Below are 13,935 nucleotides of genomic sequence, written 5' to 3'. Positions count from 1 at the left end.
TCACGGCCCTACTCACCATGGACCTTGCACATATACCCCACACTAAATATATTCTTCTAAACACAAGAAGGGCTCTTCTGAAGCTCGACCAAGCAAATCACAAAGGCCTAAAGATCAAAAAGTCCACTTCCATAGCTCTTTGGCATAACCCCTTACTGAAAATCGACGGAGCACCGCTCCAGTGGGATCACTGGTCCAAGAAAGGTATTAACTTGGCAAGTGATCTCTTCAAGGGTACTGACCCGCTACCGTTCTCGTCACTACAAGCAACACATGCCCTCACGCCATTAGACTTCTATGATTTTTTTAAATTAAAAACACTCCTTTCTGCGCACTCCTTGACCCCCTCAGAACCATGGCTATGGAGCTCTGTACCAACCATCAATAAATCAGGGCATTTTGTTTCGAAGGTCTATAAAATGCTCCTTCCCCTCCCTCAGAAAGCGAGCAGGAAAAATGAGAAGAGATTGGAAACAGAGCCAAACACCACAGGTATGACCTTCGACTGGTATATAATATATACTACTGCATTTAGAAATAAGGTCTCCCCTATATTGTCACAGACTAAATTCATGTTAATTAACAGAACATATTGGACACCTGAGAAACTCTAAAGACTTAAGTTAAGAGACTCCCCAACGTGCTGGAATTGTGAGGCAGAGGTGGGGGATTTGGCCCACATGTTATTTGGTTGCCCCTTACTGAAGGGATACTGGAACAGAATATTTACCTGCATTGAGCAAGTTTTTGGTATCAACCCCCCGAGAGAGTTTGTCTATGTTCTACTGGGGATACAGGAACCACACTTGCCAAATGCGTTTGACCGACAACTACTTGATCTCCTTCTAACCTTGGCATGCAAGGTTGTACTATGCAAGTGGAAAAATGCTTCTGAGGTATCATTCAGAATGTGGCAAGAGTGGTTGTCTTTCCTAAGAGGTGCCGATAACCCTGCATTGCACTCTTCTCCAGGGCGCATCTCCCGTAAAAAACTTTGGAAGGCCCTGGACGCTTCCTCCTTCTCGTTTGACCCCCCTTAGGCCACTGAGCTATTGTCAAACCAAACTGTTCTAGTCAGCAAACCTTCAAGATGAGAACTTATGCGTGTTACTTGATGGCTATGCAACTGCGAATGTATCTCTATATATGTAATTGTATGACCACTGAAGTTCGTTAATGTCTCCTTTTCTTTATTTAGGTTTGTCTGCTACACTTATCAGTCAACGATTCACTCACCATTTTCTCTCTAGCATAATCAGATCTTTGTACTTGGAGAATCGCTTGTAATATCTTTAATGCTTCTTTGCTCCTTATTGTATTGTCTTGTACTTTTTATTTCTGTTTTGGAAAAATAAAAAATGATTTGAAATAAAAAAAAGAAACTATTCTGTATCTCTCTTTTATTATATAGTTTGGAAGTAAGTCATGTTAATTAACTAATTCACAAGTAAATTATTTTTGATTGAGTCTGAAGTAATCTGGCAGCCTGCATTTTTCAAGAAAATGAAATAAAAAGCGTGCAGTACGAATGTGAAACGTATCATTACATAGGAGTTTATTTCATGCCTTTATGCTTTTGATCCCATTCATTGAGGTGATCCCCACTCTATAAATCTGCATTGATAAGCAATTACTCGCAGAGAGCAGAGACCATGCACTCTCTTGCACAACTATCCTGTATTGCCATGAAAAGCATGTCACAAAGTGCTGAATGTTGTGACATCGAAAAGAGCAGAGTGTGAAAATAGCTCATATAATTACAGTATTCTGTGTCATGATGTCAGGAGTATAAAACAGTAAATCGCAAAGGGGAAAGCGCGATTATAGTGTAAAGGTGTCAAAGTGAGATGTTCTTTAGGCATTTAGAAGGCAATGACGAATGTCTCTCTAAGCTCTATGTACCTTTTTACCCAAGCTCTACACCATTAAATGCCCATCCTTAAAATAATCTAGAAAGGATATTTTTTTTGCGAAATCTAAATTCCCCAGAATCCACCTCAAATAATAATAATGGGGAGAGGTTGCGGCCTTACGGCCAGAGCTGGCGACTTTGGAGCTGGGGAGCCAGGCTCGAGCCTGGGCATCGGCTGAGCTCCCTGTGATTCTGGGGAAATCACTTAGGGGCAGATTTACAATAACTGGCGAATTCCTAGGGATGCGCCAGTTATTGTGCACCATGCCGCCGCTACCATGGATGCGCCGCATTTACAATGCGGCTCACCATGGGGCAAAAACGGAACAGATGCATGACGCATCTGTGCCGTAAAGGTGGCGCATTGCTGGAGTTGCGTTGCAAGCGCGACACAGCTCCAGCAATGCTCTGGGGGCCCTATTCTCACAATACTGCATCAATCCTTACGCCTGCTTCAAGCAGGCGCAGGGTTTTGATGCAGCATGGGCCCAAAATTGACTTCTTGAAATCTTGTAGATTTCACACAGCCACTTTTAGGAGGCGTTCCTACACTGGAACGCCCCCCCCCCCGCGCAGGAACACCTGCTTCTGGCATTGGGATTTACAATGTGACGCCTCTCCCAGATGCGTCACGTTGTAAATACCCTGCACCATGGCGCATCTTTTGCACGGCCGCTGCGTCACAAAAGTGACGCAACAGCGTCGTAAAAGAGGCGCAAGGGCGTTGTGATTCTGCCCCTGAATATCATGACCGTGCCGACACAAAAAAAGAATGTGTCCTTGTGTAACGTAACTGGTGCTCATGTAAAGCGTTCTAATACCTTCCGGTTGAGTTCACGCTTTATAAATATGCAACAAAAAATGTTTTTGAGGTGAATAATACATTTTCTTCTGATCAAATCTTTATATTTTGCTGGCAAATGTATTTGACAGCAGATTATAAACAGAGGTAACAAAGGTACATTTGGCCGTAAATGTAAGTTTAAAAAATTTGCTTTTTGTATACTTGCCAGGAATCCACAAAGGAATTCTGGTAAATGTATTTACATTTAGTCTGGATTCCTCCACCATCTGTATGCAGAAATCCGCACTCGTAAATCACACTCGTCCATTTGAAGACATTAGTTGGGAGGGCGTTAGGGAACGTTCACACTTCTGTACGTTTCAAGACATTCCCAAACTTCTTTACAGTCATCTTTCATCCAGGTAATGATCAGAGATGTACTCCTGCGAAGAGTTGGAGTAAACAAACTGCTGATGTGAAAACTGGTAAATGAATGTTTGCACAGGAGGCTTGTTGCCCCTGTGCAGACTTATTCATCTATCTATATCTATATACTAATATAAAGAGAGAGCCCAAACCTTTGAGGCGGGTAATCTCAGGAACCACAGCACCAATCACAACACCAAATACAGCATTTGAAAGGGCAGCTGCAGCAGAAGGACATAGGCTATGCAGTCGCCCACCATATACATTTAAAAGGTGAAATAACCGTGCCAGCAAAGTAGTCCCTTGTGGGCGTGTCTGCGTTGTGCTGTGGGTGTGTGCTGGGGCGAGACAAACGCTGGGGGCGTGTGGTACGTTCCGCCCTTCATGCCATGTCTCATATCATGTGCTGTGGGCGTGTGCTGGGGGCATGGGCGTGTGCGGGGCGCAGGATTACGGAAAAAAAAGCGAGTGTTGTGCCCAATATTTAATTGTTTTTTCTTTCCAGGTTCTGTTCATTCCAGCCCCCGGGGTCCACTCTGCTCCCTTTAAATACGCCTGCACCCCATAATCATAACCCACCCTTACTCCTTAAAATAACCCAACACCCTTAAACACTAACCCATCTTAACCCTATATATATACCCTGTACTCCAAAACCCAAACCTATCCCTGAACCCTAAAAATATCCATGTACCCCAAAACCCAAACCTAGCCCTGAACCCTAAAAATACCCCTGTACCACAAAACCCAAACCTACCCCTGAACCCTAAAATACCCCTGTACCCCAAAACCCAAACCTAGCCCTGAACCCTTAAAATGCCCCTGTACCCCAAAACCCAAACCTACCCCTGAACCCTAAAAATACCCCTGTACCCCAAAAGCCAAACCTACCCCTGAACCCTAAAATACCCCTGTACCCCAAAACCCAAACCTAGCCCCGAACCCTTAAAATACACCTGAATCCCAAAACCCAAACCTACCCCAGAACCCTAAAAATACCCCTATACCCCAAAACCAAAACCTATCCCTGAACCCAAAAAAGGCCCCTGAACACCAAAACCCATACCTATCCCTAAACCCTAAAACTACCCCTGTACCCCATAACCCAAAACTATATCTGAACCCTTAAAATACCCAAACACCCCAAAACATATACCTCAGTACCCCTAAACATATACCCCTATACCCATACTTACCTTATCCAAACATTAAAAAAAACATGCTTTTACCATTCATGCATTTACAACAAATTTCGTTGTAAATGAATGCGTTGTAAAATCATATAAAATGTAATGCCATGCGTTATAATGGCATTGCGGAGTCATGGTACTTTCGTAATGAAAGTATGCAGAGTGATGTTCTGCGGAAAGAAAGTTGCGGAATAATGGGTGTTTACCCTCCCCCGGTAAGTACATTGGTGGCACGGCGGCCCACATCTCCAGCAACATACTCATATTTTTTCACCACCCATTTGAAAAATGCACAGGTCTCTCTCATTGATGGCCAGCACCGACATACAATTTTAGACACACCTCCCGCCACAAGTTCTAGAATTGCGAACTTTAGAGCTGGGGAGCTACGTTGGAATCTCGGCATCAGCTCAACATCCTGTGATTCCAGGCAAATCGCTTTGTCTCCCCTTGCCTACCACAAATGAATGTTTTCTTCTGTTATGTAAATTGTGCTCATGCCATGTTGTCGAGTTTGCGCAATATAATATTGCAAGGAAAAATAAAGTAGGGAAACTCGAGTTCACACACTACTGAACGCACACTCTTAAGTGCATCAGCAGTGCACTGTGAATCGGAGCGTTTCACAGGCCTGTCACAGATAAAAATGCTATCAAAACGAAATCCTACAAAACAATATACTACTGGCCGGCAGCAATTCATACCTGGACAACGTCGGGACGGGCTGCTAGTGTTTTATAAACTACATATAGGGTTTTCGTTGTTGTAACTTTTTCCCTTTTCACACTGCCTTCCATTTACATTGTTTGATTGCAAAAAAAATACCTAATAATTTATAAGTGGCTCAGTCCTACTTATCGAGCCTCAGCATGAAACTTCTGACAGTTATTCAAATCTGAGTAGTAGAGCTGAACATATGAGAGTTTAAAACATAATCCTCAAACCCTGTACTGCTTAGATGTGACGTTCTACTCTATGTTGCATTGTGAGAGACAATATGTTTTCATTTTTACAGTAATATTGCCTAAATTAGGGTTGCTTTAGTTAGCATAACTAGGCCTCTATTTGCTTGTAACAAAATAATATTTCGCTTGCTTCCCTAGGAAAGGATATTCTGATGTTGCAACGCTGTAAGGCTGCTCTACTAAGTCTAATTTAACATGTCGATGTTGTTTCTCATGTTTTGCATACATAAAACTTACAACTTCTTCAGTGCAACAAATTAGTTGCACTGTTAGAGTCATTGAAAATAATGTAAAAGTAGGAGTATTTTAAAATTAATAGCTGATTAGTTCACTATGTAAGTAATAATTTTAGTGCAGCTTTTAAGTAATATCGTGCTACGAAAATTGTGTGCTTTCATTGTCCAGAATATTATAATAAGGCACAAATTTTGCAAAAGAGCCAGACTCTTTTTCGATGGATTCCTTTCATGTACTGCATGCAGTTACCTATTACGTGTCTATTTACTATGATTTGATTGATTGCCTGATATGTAGTGGCTTACTTTATTACTTAAAGGCACGTTGGGTTATTGCATTTATTATGGCTTTTGGTTTATTCTATTATTTTCACAATCTAATGTCGTTTGCTTTCTGCAATGATACTATCATTTGCATACATCTACAAATACTGAGAGCAAGCAAAGCCGTCTTGTGCAGGTGTTTTTAATGGCCTTAACTTTTTATTAACCGTAATTAGGGCCCAGGGGTTTGACACATCCAATAAAGTAAGTTCCCCATATTGGAAAAACATATAATTCTTGATTGCCCTTGGAAATACACTTGCCTTTCTGTTTGCCTGTATCGCTGTGGTCAAATGTTAAAGAATACGATGTAACTTAAGATTTGCCAATTACAGATATTGCCAATTACTGCCAATTACTACCATACTGCCATAAATTCAGCATTGTACAGCAACATCTGTAATTTACAGCACTTGGGAAAATATGTATTCAGCACAAAACAGCAAGTTATTATTATGTATTAATCATTTGCACAAGCAGAATGGCTAGCTCATAAAAGCTTTGAACTGTACTTTTCTTGTTGAGATTACATGACAGATACTCTGAAAATGTTCTAGAATATTCTCAAATCACCCCCACTAAGAGCTTGCAGACCAATGATTTTGTTCTTCCTTAATAAGTGGTACTAAGGTACTAGAGAGAGATGCTTTAGTCCAAGCCACAGATCATGCTATCCTTCATAACATCTCTAGCTTCAGGGTTGATTAGGAGTTTGGCAGACAGGGTACGCCATCGCAAACATGACAGAATACCCAGACTGTAGGAAGGGGGACTCTGACTACATGGTTGCCCCCACTTTGTTTTGATGGTTTTGGACTTAGTTTTCCTTGGGATCATGCTATTCAGTGCCCCAGCCTAGCTGATTCCTCTCTAAAATGATTGCATGTACATTAGGTACACTCCAGATTGGTTACTGGGTTACCCTTGTGAGTCCCTAGTATATGGTACCTTAGGTACTAAGGGCATAGGTACCCCAGAGGCCTACCAGGGGCTGAAGCATGTATTATGCCACCCCTGGGAAGCCTGCCAAAATGGCACCACAGGTCTGCTACTGCAGACTGGGTAAGGTGGTGCATGCACCTGTTACTAAGATATAGGCTACCCATATCTACCTTCAATCACTGACACATATAAACCTAAAAGTCACTCCTATGGCAGGCCTTACCAATCCTGAAGGCAGAGTACTTGGTTTTGTATGAGAGAGTGCCCATGCATGAACAGGACCACTCTGCAGCTTTCAGAATCTATTCTCTAAAGCTGTTCTGTGATGCAGCCAGACCATATACTCATAAGTGCTTTATAACCTTGCGGTAAATGCTAACTTTGGAATGGCTGCATGGAAACATGTTGTGTTTGGTGTCAAAAACTTTGGAATCCTAACACCCCGCCAGTCCTGGTGGCGGGGGTAGAGTTCCACCCTTCTAGAGGGAGAAGACATGTACACACTAACCTAACTGGTAATAGTTGAAAAGAGCCCCAGCATCACAAAATGGATTCTGCAGCCACAGACACGAGTCTGACCCCCTGCTACTGGACAAAACACTGGCAGGGGAGGCCTGGACAATAGGTTTCCTATCACAGGGAGGTGTCACCAATTCCCAGACAGGCTTATTGTATAGGAGCTGAGTGGGTGCATTCATAGAATGCTTTTCAGACAGTGCTGGGGGCACACTTGGTGTCCCTGTGCATACCTCAGTTCAAACCGGTTGCAGGGGCACTCAGTCCCTGCTCTGGAGCAAAACTGGACAAATGGAATGGGTATAACCACCCCTCTTCCCAGACCCTCCAATAGCTGGGTCCCCAGAGAATGTCCAACCCCCTCACTTAGTATAAGTATGGGACTCCAGTCCATAGGACTTCAGATTACACCTCGATGAAACTCTGCAACATATATCCTGGATCCTCGACATTCTACACGACTAGAACACAGAAGAATCTCCCTTGAGGTCAAGGAGTGACTCCCCTGTTCAAACAGCACCAAAGAAGCATCTTTCCGGTCTGCATTTCTAAGGCTCCGGCCAGATCCTGAGAGATTTGCGACTCCGGAAATAGACTTCCAGACTTCTCAGAGGCCGACATGAGATCCCAGCAAAGCCACAGCCCTCACGAGTGATGTTGGGCCGGAACTCCTAGACACCGTGCACATTTGCTAGTGCATTAACTTCCCAAGCTTTCCCGAAGTTGCGCATTGAGCTAATTGTAGTCCAAACCCCGAACACCATCCGCATCGAAGATTGTGGGCCTGCACTCCCCGAGTGTTCTGTGGGCCTGCTTCTAGCATTTCCGCTTGAGCTCCTTTGCGATCCCTGGTCCGTCGACTGGTGGGTCTCCATGAAGGTAACTCTTCTGTTTCTTGGGCTTTCCTGTATGCTCCAGACATGCCCTAACTCCCTACCAATTGGTGAGTTCCTCTGACCTTTCTGGTCTATACTGAAGCCAATCTTTGCTTTCTGCATGGGTTGCTGTTGCCATGGCTTGTTGGGTCCAATCGGGATACTGACACCGCAGCACTCGACATCCCTTGTGGAACAGCTCGAATCCAGCTCCTGGTTGTTGTCGATGCCTCCTGGTCCTCGTGGCTGAAGAGTCAATTTTAACCTTCTTTACCTGAAATCACCCGACATCGGTTGGCATCTTCTCATCACCTTCCTGGTCACTGGCAGTAACCCTGACTCTGTCCCCTCTGCTTTCAGGTTCTTCACATCTCCGATCCACCCTTGGATCCACTCGGACACTTTCCACTTGGTCGACAGCAGCCCTTTGCAGCAGCTTGCCATTGAAATTGATGACGAAACCCGACATAAAAAGACACTGATGCACCCGGCTTCCCTGGGTGAGCTAACTCGAGTACTCTGGTGCTCCCGTGGGTATTGACTCTAGAACCTCCTAGTTCTGAAGGGGTTTGCTCCAAGCCCTCTTCTAAGTGTCCTTAATCTTTAAATTTCTAACCCTGACTTTCCCCATAGAAGTTAACGGTGATTTGTGGTTATGTTTAGACACTGCACGCGTCCCCGTGGGTCCCCTGTGTCATTACCTTGGGTGGTTCCTGGTGGCCCCAGCAGTTTTAAAGGCTCTAGGCCTTGTATCTATGTCAGTTGTGGTTCTTATACCACTGTCTTAATATATGGTTTGGTACGCCCCTAGGGCTCAACGTAATTTACTGTGTGCTAAATAAGTTTACTGAATCTACTTTTGCCTTTAGCCTCATAAAGAGACTAGAGGGCTGTGTTTAAAATAAATACATATATTTTATATATATACCTGGTGTGGTTCTCCTTTCATTTGGTCATTCATAAGATCATAGACTGGAAAAAAAGCTGCTTTACATTCCTTCAATAATTTGACTCTCCACAGCTACCACTAGGATAGCTTTCTATATAGGTTGTCTTTAAACCTACCATCAATAAGGTTCGTTTGGACTGATGCAAGTTGCCCGCTAGAATAGTGGACAGCTTATGCCAGGCCAACTTCTCACACAGACCACCAAACTGACCCTCTACCTGCTTCTTTTGGGGTGGATTATCAGTTGTCCATCCACGGAGCCCCTTTTGTCTCAATCAAAAGAAAGATACCTACAACGAGCCAATAGAATAGGGGCCACCAGGGTAAAGCCATCACACCATGCAATATATTTAGAGTGGACACGCTCCTGTCCTTTTTTCTGTCCAACACCACAGGAAAGAACTGTCATTAAGAAAAGGAAGCGTTAACACCTCTATCAAAACCATAACCATGAAATCCTAGGGCCTAATAAGAGTTTGGTGGCTGGAATGTTTCATCGCAAACATGACAGATATCCTGTTCACTTTATTACCAGGAATATAGAATATAATGCACCTTTGATATAGTGGAAGGATATCCATAACAATTGTGATGGTGTATCCCATCAACCACACTCTGAATTAGTCCTATAGCTTTTTTTATGTTCTGATTTTCCCTGTGTGGTTTTTGTCTTAATTTCTACCGCCATTCATTGCTATCAAAGTAGTTTTCACTCGTTGGGTTTGGCCATGAGTGGGCTTTATTTACTCCGAGGGTAGGCTGGAGCAGATTTAAACCTGTTTTTTCAATAACACTATTACAGTAGATGTAGGTGTAACTTTAGTAATCAGCATTGTATGTACTCTTTTGTGGGTCCAGTTTAAAAGTTTTCTAATGTACCTCTCTTAACCCCCTCTTTGATTTCCCCTTAACTCTACCCTCTTAGTAGTAGTCATTGCCCAAATTGGTACGGTGGCCCTTAGACCTCCTACAGTTACATCTGTAAACTATACTTCCAGATGCAGAGTTATCCAGATCTCCTCACTCCTGGCAATGCTGTCTACCGTAAATAAATGATAGAGAAAGTCTAGACAGAAATCCCTGCTAGGAGGTAAGTAAATATAATTTATGTACAGTGGTGCTACTGGAGTATTACTTTACATACTCAAAAATGCTTTCGTGGCTAGGCCTCAATATGTTTGGAATTTGATTGCAAAAAGGTATAAATATTTTAATTTACAAGTCTGCATGATTTCCTTCTGTATTAAACTACTTGCTAAAGGAAAATACACCTTCACATATTAATAATCTGAACTCACTGCAGGACACAATATTTGATTAACTTGCCTCAGTTTCAAATTGGTCCCTAGAATGTGCCACCTTCAAAGCTCATTACAATCTGTTTCATTTTCTTTGTGTTCATTTCAAGCAGATGTGATTGTGCTTGAAGATAATATATTTTATGTAAACGATTTACCCTGGAGTTTTGATGAACAAATTTAAGCTTGAAACTGAAAGAATAACAAACCTGTCTGTACATAGTGTAATAGTCCACTTTCATGTACAGTGATTTTAAAATGTTGCAACCATTGCCAAGAGAAAGAGTCAAATAAATCATTAGACCTTTCTTAAAATATTGTGATCTTGTAAATGGTGTATATAGAACTGCTTGTAAAAGGGTACATGGTAATAGTACAAATACGTTTTCTGTCAACTAATACAATTATACCAATACCAATACAGCACGATCTAATATATTAACTGAATAATACAAACAAAAAGTTTAGGGCTGCATCTTGGCCTCAGGCAATATGGCAGTCTTTTGTTGAGACTCCTCCAAGTGTTCATCCTGGGCCTGATGTTCTTGGACTGGGGCCAACTACTAGCTCAGCAGATGGCAGATCATGGCAACAGAGTCCCTTGTGAATAAATAGGAAGAACTTGAGCCACTGAGGATAGCGGGAAAGGCACACACCACAGCCTCATGGACTGCTTGGATGGGGTTCATCCAGAAAACCAAGAGAGCCTGGATCACCCAATGTGAGCTCTAAAGGAAATGAACCAGCACAAGGTGGCACAAATGCTGAGTGTCCTCTTACCACTGGAGAATAAGAGGTGGCAACTCCCATACTGAGCCGCAAAGACATTGGAACATTTTGAGATTATTTTGGGGATATTAACTGGGGTACCATCACAACCATGGGGATAGATTGATCCTAAAAGCCCTCTAGACAGGGTTGAGGCTTTAGTGAACATTGCCATACTATGCGCAGTATAACCAGCATAATTCATGGGCATTGTCCTTTTCAAGGAGAAAATGGGTTTGCAAACACAAACCGAACAACTCTGCCTTATCCTGTGGAGAGTACATCACTTTTCCCCAAGCCAGGACTGACCTCCATCTTCAATTTGTACTTGACAAATAGGCTGGTGTGACCACCTAGACTTATCTCAGACTGTCTCAGAAAGTGGGTCTGTGGAGTCCATAGAAGGTGAACATATCCAGCTAATTATTTTTACTGAAGCTCTTGACCTCAGCTGTTTTTTGGGGAAACAGATGGAGTGCACGTAAAAAGTCATATCGTATTTTGAGGTAAGCATCACACCCCATCTTCAGCTTGGGCAGATTCCTCCCTGCAGCCTAAATTGGATTACTGGATGGACCTGGACATCCTTGAACAGGCGTCACACACCTCATGTGATACAGCTCACAATTGGACTTTGAAAAAAGTCCTACTGACGATGTCTTTCTATTGTCCAGCTGGAAGGGGACCAAACTGACTGTGCAGACACTGTTAAAATGTGAGAAATTTAAATGGATATCATCCTCAAAGAACTTAAATTCATCAGTCAATCATTGACAAACTTTGACTTTACCAAAGTGGATCTCTCATCAGAGGTATGCTGAAACTGCTCTGAATTATCATCTTTTAACACTATCTTGAATTTGGTAGAAGCCAGGATCGCCGATGCTAAAAAACACATTGATGCCATTCGTGATAGAAGTCAAGAAGTGTGACACCTAAGAAAAAAGATCACTGATTTTGACAACAGGGTATATCATAATAAAATTAGAATCCACAGCATGCCTGAAAAGTCAGAAAAAGCAGCCATGGTGGGGGGGGACCCCTTTCATGCCACATATTAAGTGCTGAGCCTTCGATGATACTCTGGCACTTTGAGGAATCCAACTGATTTGTTCCCATCAATGCTCCCCTGTTGGTAAACTATGTCAAGGGACTTTATGTTTTCTCAGACCAGAACAGATCAAAATTATACTGCAGGTCAAAAACAGAAGGGCCCCATTGACTTGATGGACACCTTTTTTCACATTTTTGCTGATTCTGCTAGCAAATCAAACTCTTCTTGGCACTGTGACCCCACTTGTGAAAACTAGAGATCATATTTGTACCATTAGACCTAGTTAGGGCCTATGGGAATGAAGAAGTGGAGGAACTGATATAATTATTATCCTACCTGGAAACCTCAGAAATTAATACTGCTTCATCGGACCCTGTGAATAAAAAGGTGGTTCTCCCTCTCCCCAGGTTGGTTCCAGGAATCCAGACATCTCAGAAACACTGACAATGTTGGAAATGTCCCTATCTGCAGGGTCACCTCCACACTTTTTGCCATCCTATCGTGTTTGTTATGACTTCATTTTTGCTGACTTAAAAACTCTGAGCACTTTACCACTGCTAACCAGCACTATGAAGGCATCCTTGACATAGGCCAATCTCATCCTCTTTGAATAAAGGGAAAGTATGTGCCCTGTGAAACTGAGGAGACTCATATCTTTTTGTCACCCTTTGCTGCATTTTGGTGACCCATATTCAAGTTCATTTCAACAAGTGTTAGTAGGCAGAGTCTACAAATGCGTATAAACAGTGCCTACTGCAATGTGGTAGGCCACATATCAAAAATGCTGTTTTAAGAACCCCAGGGCAGAATGATCAATAGTGTTAGAACCAGCTCCGAATTTACAGTTGCCATTGGCCTGGGTCTCTTACCTACCCGCAATTATCCTTTCACTCTTCTACCTTCCTTTACACTCAGGCTCCCCTTTCCCTCACTATCCCATGCCAAATACTTTTTTTATACATGTATCCTCCAGGTTTACTCCTGTAGTCTCATTCGGGCTTTGAATAACTGACCAGGCAAACAAACACAACACATGCCATGCAGTGATAAACAACTCACACAATACGTTTTCCTCCTCCTAGTTTCCTATCCTGTTCTTGGTGTAGTGCTGCAAAAGACACATGTACAAAACCCACAGACCGCCCAGTTCCCTGCCTCATGTACTGACATCCATATAAACATATTTATCTAATGCATGGATGTCCCTGTGTTCAAGTCCTTGCATATTGTCTCTCAACGTAAATTGCCTCTTTTATTCCTTTAAGATAAAGAAGGTGCTGCACTGCACTCACACCAGGAAAGCAAATATTGCTCTGCTACAGGAGATGCATCTATCTTTCCTTCAATTGTCCACCCTAAAATGGGACTGGATGAAATGATAGGCAGTATAACCCAGACACTAGAGGCACACAATGAAGCCTCCAATTCATCCAACTGTTGAAATAAATGTGGAATTGCTATTCTTATTTTCTGTTCCATCTCTCACAGGGTAATACACACTTGGACAGACATTGAGGATCAGTAGCTGTTAAATTGCATCTTATAAAGCCCACAATCTATTTGGGTTTCATATATTTACCTAATTACTCTAGAGAGCCTTACCTTGACACCCTGTCTAGGTATCCCTTAGAATTTGGCAGGACCAAGACTATTCAGAGTTGGGAGTGGGCTTTACCAATTCATTAACAAACCTGGC

The sequence above is a fragment of the Lissotriton vulgaris genome, chromosome 9 (genome assembly GCF_964263255.1).
Source record: "Lissotriton vulgaris chromosome 9, aLisVul1.2, whole genome shotgun sequence".
NCBI lineage: Eukaryota > Metazoa > Chordata > Amphibia > Caudata > Salamandridae > Lissotriton > Lissotriton vulgaris.
Note: the sequence above shows the minus strand (reverse complement) of the source record.